A 10386-nucleotide genomic window follows, 5' to 3' on the forward strand; every position below is an offset into this window, starting at 1 on the left:
TGACATCCGTGTATTTCTGGTCACATTCTGTTGTCCGTATGATCATGATAACACGTTACTCACCTCAATGTAGGAAAACACATGGTCTGATTGTAGGAGGAGACTTGTAGGAGGTCCAAAAAGAGTCACGAATAAACTAGGCTGTAGTCCATTTATGTTTATCTTATCTAAATTGGTGCCAATACTTTAAATCCATCATAACATCATTTATACAATATGTATATATTTTGAAATACAAAAACAATCTCACTGAATAAATAAATAAAAACATCTTTACAGCTCTTCACACAGTCTATTTGACATAAAACAAAATAAGATTCAGATTAAAGGTACTATGTGGAATTTCCAGTGTTACTGTCACCAGATGGTGGCCAATTAACATTAGTCAGCATGTTACTTGCTCATCAGCCAATACTGTGATGTGACATTCACCACATTGAATATTACTGACCAACACCATGTTGATAACATGTTCATGTTCATTTATCATCAAAGCTAGTTAGTATCATGTATCAACATAATATATATTCTAACTTATGTTGATCCATGATGCTAACTAGCTTACCACTTGCAGATTACTTAATCAGTGTTAGAATGCACTGGCAGAGTAAGATGTTGCTTCTGTGTTGACAGGCTGACCATGAAATGACACATTCTTGTTGTGCTTTAGGAACCTTCAATGTACAAGAATAGCTGGCAGTGAGCCATGACTCTATAAGATCCTTCTGTCCTGTATGCTTCATCCATTCTGCAGCATGAGAGAACAGAACATCGTGTGCATTAAATGTGTACTGAATGTCACTTCTGTGCTCCTTTTCGTCCTTCATCAAACCACATTGAAAAAACATCATATCAATCAGCTAATGCCAGAGCCATGCTGTGTGGTTAAGCTACAGCTAGCTGGCTAATATTAGCTTAGCTTTGGTTACAGTTAGTGTGTATCTTCTTACCTTGGCTACTAAAAAGAAAAAAAGGTTAGTGATGCACCTTTTGTTTTGTGTCATTTCAAAAATGATTGTTGGCAAGAATTTACACAATTTGTCATAATACAAAAGTTAGGATCATGAATCATGTTAGCTGGTGAAGTAATTTGGCAACTAGTCAGATAGTTTTTGCTAGCAAAAATGTCAGCATGAAAGAAATGCAGTCAGGGAACTGATGAGAGGCAGGACACTCTGTCCTTTACAATAAAATCCGTCCACAGGCTGTTAAAGGCAACTGAGAAAGTAAAGGAAGGTCTCAGTGTTTAAGTTTTATTATTTCCCATTCACACATTGCCAATAGGAAGCAAGTAATGCATGGAAATTGCTTCACATGGTATCTTTAAATGGAAAAGAAAAACAGTGGGATGACTTTTGTACTCACCATGGTTTCCTCCCCACTGTAATTAAGGTTATGGCTTTGTTAAAACAATGTTCTGCATTATAAATAAGCTTCAAGACAAACAATGCAAAAGAGTATACACTCTTTAAAGCAGGTCTTTCAAAATACAAGTGTTGGGTTCTTGTGGCCAAGATAAACAGTCCCATATCACAGAAAAATAAACTAGAGAAGGCTCTCCTAGTTTCGTAGTTTTGCTGATAATGATCCCATACCTGAAATGCAAATTTATTTGTCCTGATTTTATCCTATAGTCACATTTTGCACATGTTATAAATAGTTTTCCCCTGAAGAGCTACTTAGTATTTTTTCTATTTCTTCTATTTCTATTCACCAGTAGTCACTGTGTCGACAGAGAAGACTGAATACGTAAAAAGTGTCCAGGAGAGCATTAGTATGTTGTATGGTTTTTTTTTTGTTGTTGTTATGACAATTTTAGGCATTCAAGCATGATTTCATATCAACATGAACATTACCTATTATTTGTTAAAGAGCTGGATCAGTATTTTCTGTATGCTAAGTGACTTGGTGCATGCCATTTCATTATATGAAAGCCACATAATTCTGCTGTTTATTTCCTGTCTCACTGGTATAGAACTGTGGAGGAAACCTTTATTTTGAAATGCGTGGGTGTGAGATATTCACACAACACTAGGCCATGACCTATAGGAGGCTGGATCCACACATAGTGTAATAAAATCATCCCACTGTCTGAAAGAGAGGTTTCAAAACCTTTTTCTATAAACAGCAGTGGGGGCTGCAGCGAGCTTTCGCAATCTGCTGAGTAAGATGCTTGCTGAGAAAGCAGCACCTTATCTAATCACTTAAATATACTGAGACATGACTTTTTCTACTCTCAGTCTCTGTTCCACAACAGCATAACATGCTGTATAATTCCTTCAACGCCTCGCAAAACACCTGCTGTACATCTAGTTTGTGATCTTCTGTGGTTGTTGTCTATGAGTCATTTTGTGAAATGCCAAAATATTCAGAAAAAACACAGATCAAGACAAAGGGAGGAATGTTACTGAACACAGACAGAAAGTTAACAACTTTTTTTTTAATTCAATTTGGCATGTAGGCATAGTTAAGCTATTGTTTAAAATTTTCTTTAGTGTTATTTGAAATTCAAATACAGTAGTAAATAAAAGCATATAAGACATTGTCAGGAACAACACAACAGTGTCCTGGACTTATTTCCATTCTGGTTCCTGATATACCATCAGTAAATCCTCAACAAGATGTAGACAGTCGTTTAACATCCAAAACATGAGACACACGACCACAACATGCCACACAGATAAAAATGGCAATGAAAAACTGTAATATCTTTCTCGGGCCGGGTCAGTGAGGGTTGATTAAGATTAATTTGATTAAATCGAACTGGCGACCCTCCAGTTACAAGCCTGATTCCTAACCTCCAGGCCGCGGACTGCCAATCTTATATCTTACATATGTAAAGTATATCTGACAGTCAGTTACAGTTGGTTGGGGCACATTACTAACGAGAAATGTGACTGAATATTATCCAGCAGCTGTAATAGATTTCCTTAATGTTATTTGGCTGAATTTATCAAATTCCTATTGTGAAAGCAGGTACTTGGTTAAGTTTAGGAAATAAAACTATATGGTGAGGCTTAGGAAAATATAGTTTGGTGTCCTAGTTTTCCTAATTAATCAGCTAGTATTTCCTGTATCTTTTTCTTAATGTGGTACAAGTGTATATCAGAATAGGGTACTAGTGCAAGCAGTTTTCATGTGATTTATAGAGCACAAACAGCAGAGGACCCAGCACACTGCCCTGTGGCACATGCAGGTGATTGGTCATCCTTATTGCTAACATCTATTTTCCTCCTCATAGAAATTTGTAGGATTTAAAATATATTAGAGATTAAGGCAGCTTTATTGTCCATTAGGTGTCATGGCAGTGAAGCCAAACATCAATCTTGTCTATTAAAATGTGATATAACATTTCTGTGTATTGCTGTCTGTGTTTTCATATGCGGGAATGTGACACAATGTGTCTTGTGTGTATCATGGTGCAATGCTATCATCTCCGCACATCTAAATTAAAAAAAGTTGTGTGGGGGGGAATTGGTGGAACAGAGAGATAGAGCGTACAGTGTAGAGAGAGGGAGAAGCTATAGGCAACTGTCACCATGATGAATTAATCGCAGAGAGTCAGATTTCCTTCACTGTGCAGTTCAAAGGCTCAACGGACCGAAAATGATTCAGATTTAAAGGATTTCCATTGAACAGTAACAGGAATCTATATTATCCTGGGGTCAAGTTATTGTTATTTTCTGTCATCATCTTGTAATGAATTGGGTGTTATTGCCGTATCCATATCTCATTTCTGTTGAATGGATGTTGAGAGCTTGCATTTGTGGGTAAATAAACACAGTAAAGATGTGAAGCGTGACTTTTCTGAGAACCTGGATTTATTCCAGAGCTCTGGGTTTACAGCAAAACTACTGGACCGTGACATTTGCTGCTTCAAGGGATTTGCAGCATCCAGGGATGCAGCCTGTTGGGATGTGAAGCCGTCCACTCGGCCTATTCGCGGTAATTAACAGGCCCTCACTGCATCTCTACTGTTTCTGTTTGCAAGTTCTTCTGCTTCTGTGTTTTACTGGTCTTTGAGGAATAAAGGCAATCTGCAAAGGAAAACATAACAGTCTCATAGCGCTGTCAGACATTCACATATAATTGGTTTTGCTTAATTCATAAGGCAAACATGACAATACATGTGTAGACTATAAAAAGTCAACAGCACTGCAGCACTAGACTGCAGCTGACAGCGGTTACTCACATGAGCATGTTTCAGGGAGATAAGCATCCACAGCAGGCTTATCCACTGTCAGCCACTCTTCATACATATTAGCTTTCTATGCTGAAGTAGTGTTTGATAAAAAGATTATGACAGTAAAAGAACTGGCAATATGTTGGCTGAAATACCCCGGGGACACTTAAAAGTCCGCTTCCCTCCTCGTACCATTTAGCTTGTCGGAAAGTTATGATATGTTCCACCGCTCTGGCTGCCCTTGAGAGCTACTGGCTGTTGAGAAGGTGAGTGGATTTGAAAGGTATAATAAGAGCAGCAGCGAACTACAACCATCTAGAGCTCTCTACTGTGGACCACCTCCAGCTTCTGACTGGGCTGTTCTCACCGAGAGAAAAAAGCTCTGCACAAGAGGAGCCTCTTGAAAAAGCTTGCCATTTAGAGGACATACAGAGAATTTGTCTCACTCTGCAGAATAACCAAAATGGATGTGTTGCATGAAGGTATTAAGTAAGGTGATGAATAGCACAGATACTGATAAAAGAGCCAGTACAAGGCTGTAAACAGGAGGTAGGAAAGGGTAAGACAGCCCTTTACAAAAATTCAGTATTTTCCTATCCCAGGAAAATACAAACAGAACACAAGCAAAACATGTTTTTGTAGCATTTTTTAATGTGATGTCAGATCAAGATTGGCCTCTCTCACAGCAGCTTCATTTTCAATGTAACAAAGACATACATTTAAGACACAAAACAAGGTGTGCATTAAACATAAGATTTCAATCACCATAGACAATATATGAAATACCTTCTAATCTATTTGATCTGGTGTTAAAATCTTTTGCAGGGTGATTCATATGATATGCTGTGAAATGTGCCACATGGCAATTGGTGTCATAAACACATTGCTAGTGTGTCAACCACAGCACATTTTAAAGATGTTGCAACATGTTTTAACATGTTTAAATTGTGACGATTGCTGTTTTAAACACTTGGTTTAGGTTAGGCACCAGAACTTGGTTATGATTGGGAAAAAAGACAGTGTTAGGCTTCAAAAAAACGTATTACAGCCATAACTTTCAACAACGGTACACAAATAACACTACCTCCAGACATATTTTCCATCAAAGTGACTTGAGCTTTGGCATCCTGAATGTAAATACCGTGTTGGCTCTAATCTCTCACCCACCCATCAGTAGAGAACCACTGTGGCTTTTACTGTCACATTGTGTAATTAACGGACAAAACTTTATGTGATAGCCACGGATTCTAGTGCACTACTTTTTTAATGTTCATATATATATATATATATATATATATATATATATATATATATATATATATATATATATATTTCATTTTAGGATTAACTGGTGCATAAAGACTTCAGTTTAACCTTAGTAAAACCCTGAATATCTGATTTAATGGTCATAATTAATATTCACTTTTCAGGATATAGCTGGCGTCAAAGACAATATTGTTGGTCACTTATTGTGGTCAGCTTATTCTGATCCTGATCTTTGAGCAGATTATCAACTGTTGGATCAATTTTGACTTTTAAGTGGTCGACAAACACTCGTACCATGTCGTATTACAACACTGAAGTAAAAGACAAAAGAGGAATTTGTCCTTTTGCCCCAAAAGGAAATAAGTACATGTAAAATAATGTGATGTTATTCCCCTAGAGATGATTCCTCCACTGAGGTATCACAACTAAAGCAGCTTTGTATTTTCAAAAAAAGGAACGTGGGCAGCAAGAAACCTGTAGAGTGGAAAATCACATATTGTTGGACAAGGTTAACCTCAATCCAGTGCTGAGAGGCTGAGTAGCCAAGTGAATCTATTTCTCTGGCAAAATGAATTGCTGGTTCCTCAACTGAATGAGGCACCTTAAACCTCACCCCCCACCCCCTAAATAATTTACCTTCCAGGATTTTGGAGGAGTACTATTGTTGTCAGCCTGTAAATCTAATTGGATTCTTGATGGCAAATATTTCTCAGTGGGAAGAGTGGAGAAATGGGATTCATTTAAAGCACATGCACGCTCCGACACATACAAAATCACATGTGCACAAAAGAAGTGGATTAAAGTTGTGGGACAGACGTACTGAATGACTTGCACTTGTGTCAGAGATTACAACAGAAGTTTATTTAACACGGAAACCTCTGATTCCTAATGGGAGATGGGCATAAGCTACCTAAGTCTTAAATTTTACACATAGCTTAAACACATTATTTCTTTAAAACCATATAGATAAATTCAAACGTCTTACGAAAAGAAAAAGTTGTACTTTTGAAGCAGGGATTTCTACCTTCTTGGCTTGTTTTCTAGACTTACTCCTTATAGTCTGATAGATTCCTTTGCAACAAGTAATTATGGACACAAATCTAAGTGTACTGACCTTTGTAACAGTGTGCAGGTGTTCCTCTATGTTAAGTCAATCGCTCTAACTCCCCCACTACAAATGAGGTTTCTGAAAGGTTCCTCTCAAATCTCATAGGACTTGTATTGGACAATTGGCCTTGTCAAGCCGGATCTAAATCAATACGCATTCACTCCTTGCCTGCTTTTTCACCTCACATGTCAACCTGACACGCTACAACATGTGGGTTGCATCAGATCACATTTCCCCGTTAAAGGGCTGTGTGTGGAGTGTTTTTTAAAATGACAAAATGATTGATTTCACCATATGTCCTCAATCATTGGGATCAGTTCGTGCTCAGCAGGGTGAGAGGAAATCCCTCGTTCACATCCCCTGCCGCTTCATTTCTCACCGTAAGCGGATGTGTGTCCTCCCTTGTCTTCTCATCTTTATTCACTGCAGGAGGCCTCGTTGCTGCACTCTGAAGGATTGTCTCCTCCGTCTTTCCCGCATGTCCTCTGTTTTTCCTGTAATAGGCCTGTTAAAGAGTGTCCCATCATAGGCTTTCACCATTTAACACTTAGCATACACTGCAACATCTGCACTGGAGCCTAAAAAGGGAATATAGCATGCAGTATATTTTTAATGTTCAAAGTGCTTTAAATATTAAAAAAAAGCAGGATTCATGAGCAATTAAATACACCTTTGCTTAATTTACTCCATGTTACTTGGTCTGGTATGACCAGTGGCTTATGATAGCTTACGTTAGCAAATTTTAACATGCTTTTGGTGAATACTGCTGTATAACAGACATTATTAAGTCAGTGTATTCATTTTAGGGCTCCTCTTTACTTGTGATACTGTTACACCACACTATCATCCTGCAGTTGTCACAGTTTATACATTCTGTATAGTTTAACATGGAAAACTTTAGGATCCAAAGCATCACATTGCACATCTGAATCTTATTTTTTTCAGACTAAAAGAAATGCATATAAAAAATGTTAGTTTTAAAAAATCTTTAAAAAAACTTTTAACAGCTCTTCGCCTCACTGGATAGCTTTTGTGGACTTATAAATAATTCTAGCAGAGATAAATGCACGTGAGCATGCATAAATGTCCCTGGAAAACTAAGTCCTGAGTACTTTGCATAGAAATCAATCCACAGGCTGCATTTGGCAAGGGGGGAAGTCAGAGAAGCTGTCCGTATTTAAGTCCCTTCACACATTAGCAAAACATATCTCGGTTTTATTTATTTTCCCAAAAGGAACTTTTGTTTTTTCTGCAAGCCAGGAAATATAACTTGAACCATGTGGGTTGTTTTGATAACAATTCTCTCTTCCTTTCATTCCTTTTTTTTTTTTGTTATTGTGCATTGAATATAAATTACACCAGTTTATTCATTTTTAAAATGACCTTCATATGTTTTTGCATTGGAGTTCTTTACGTCAGTTATTTCACATAGTCCATTGAAAGTTACCAATTAAAGCTGCTTGTGAAATTCTGATTTTCTGATGTTTTAAAATGATGGATCTAGTGTCTCAGTAGTTATTATTTTTCTTGTCTGAAAACAAATGGAGCCAGGATTAGTTTCTGCTTCGTCCTTGCTGGTTTCCTCCCACAGTCAGGTGGACTGGACACTCTAAATTGCCTCGAGGTATGAATGAGCATCTGAGCTGTGTGTCTCAAAGACTGTAATGACTTCCCTGCCTTCCACCCAGTGCATGCTGGGATAGTCTGCCGCCCCCCATGACCCTGAGAAGAAATTAGTGGGCGGAGAATATAAATGACTGAAACAGGGAACATATTGTATTTCACTTCATTTCCACTCATCTGTATTTTCCTCATGCTGCTAATCATCATTCTGAGTGTGCTGCTTCTGATGGAGTGGATTCTGTACTTCTGTGTATTTTCAAGCACAAAGAGCACAGGCCGCAGTTTAGCAAATGGATCGGCCTCCTGTCAATGCCATAGTACAACTTTTCATTGATGTCTTCTTCTATTACAGCTGTGTCCCCTGGGTTTTTTTTTTACATTGTGAGGTAATCATTGGCAAGGACAGACGATGTGCGGCTCAGATGACGGTGCAGAGCATGCCCTTGTTCTGCATTCTGCCTTGATATTTGTAAGCCAATTAGCTAGATTAGAACACATAATCAATACAGCCACTTTGTGCAACCCCACTGCTGTCTTCTCATTAGAAAAATAACTACTGCCAGCAACAATGTGCACTGTAAAAAAAAAAAAAAGTATCTATTATTTTATAGGTTTATTTCTTGATTTTGTGCAAATGCCATAAAAAAAAAAAGGTAAATTACTTTTATTATAAATATTAACCAAAAAATGGAAGTTGAAATCTGTGGATTATTTTATTTATCATTTTTTTTTAGTATTATTCAGTTTCTGGTATTGAATGTTAAATTACAGTGAATTCTATGTAAAAAAAAATGTAATGAACATCATATTGCTGAATGTAAAGTTAAGGCAACTTTTTGTTTTCTTGCCATTAAAATTTAAATTAATTAAAAAAACCACTGATTATTCTATAGAAATATATTTATTTCTAAATATAGATATTTACTGTGTATTATCCACATTTTTTAAAGATATACAGTTCTGTGCAAAAGTCTTAGGCAGGTGTGAAAAAATGCATAGAAAAATTGCTGCTAGTTTGAAGGCAAAGGGTGGTCACGCCAAATATTGATTTGATTTAGATTTTTCTTCTGTCCACTCGCTTTGCATTTTAATTGATAAAAAAAATTAACCATTAACATTTCTTCTTTTGAAAGAGTTCTTATTTTGCAACATTTTTTCACACCTGCTGAAGACTTTTGCACAGTACTCTATAACTTACGGTCATTTACTGTTATTTGATGGTGAACCTTTGCTGCTAGACTTTTACAGTGTGGACTCAAACCACACTTTTTGGCTCCCACAGGACATCTTCTGCTCTCATTCCACGATTTGTGGAATAGTGTTACAAGTGTGTTTTATGTCAGCTTAACATGCCACTCTGAGATCTACAGTGACAGCTTATTTGTCACAGAGAATCACTGCCTTGATAGCGTGTCTTTTTAAAGCATCAGTCGATGTTTTAAAGGGTATTTTCATGGATCAGTAACCCCAGGTCGGCATTGATTTTGTTAGAATCTCCACTCCACAACAGCCCCAAAGGATATTGCTATTTTTTGCCCTGAACGGTAATTTAAGCCTTGTGTAGCTGGTAAAGAAAATCACTCAGCCATGTCCTTATAGTTCTGAAAACTGTCAATAGGAAGTCTTGACCTGCTGTAAACGTGGACAGCAGCCTAATGAATCTTCTTCCCTTTTTTTATTTGTACGTTTTGGCACAGGGACACAAACTAACCACCATGAGTGCATTGCAAAACTCTCCATCTTACCAGTAAGTCTTCTGTTGGGTCTTAAAAGCATGCAGAGTGGGTCGTTATTAGTTTAAATCAAGTGAAACAATGACAGCAGGGTGAGATCATGTCTGTCTCAAACCATTTTCATAATGTGTCTGATGGATCACATGTGCAATACGGACACACTCATAAATATATGTGACAGTTATGTTCAGCTATATAAACATTTACTCAGGCACTGAACTTAAGTACAATGTTTGTGTGCCTTACATTTACTGTTATTCAAACTTTTATTTCACTACTTTTCACAGAAAATATTGTACTTTTTACTTCACTAAATTTAGGTGTAACAGTAATTTTCAGGTTTTAAAGTATTTTTTTTTTTTGACCAAGTCTATATTTTGATGAGTACTCATACTGTTTGAGCAACAATTTTGTAACCTGTATCTTGGGATGGTTAAAAAAAAAAAGTCATCTTTTTTCTTTGTGTTACAACT

The sequence above is a fragment of the Centropristis striata genome, chromosome 20 (genome assembly GCF_030273125.1).
Source record: "Centropristis striata isolate RG_2023a ecotype Rhode Island chromosome 20, C.striata_1.0, whole genome shotgun sequence".
In the NCBI taxonomy this organism is placed as follows: Eukaryota; Metazoa; Chordata; class Actinopteri; order Perciformes; family Serranidae; genus Centropristis; species Centropristis striata.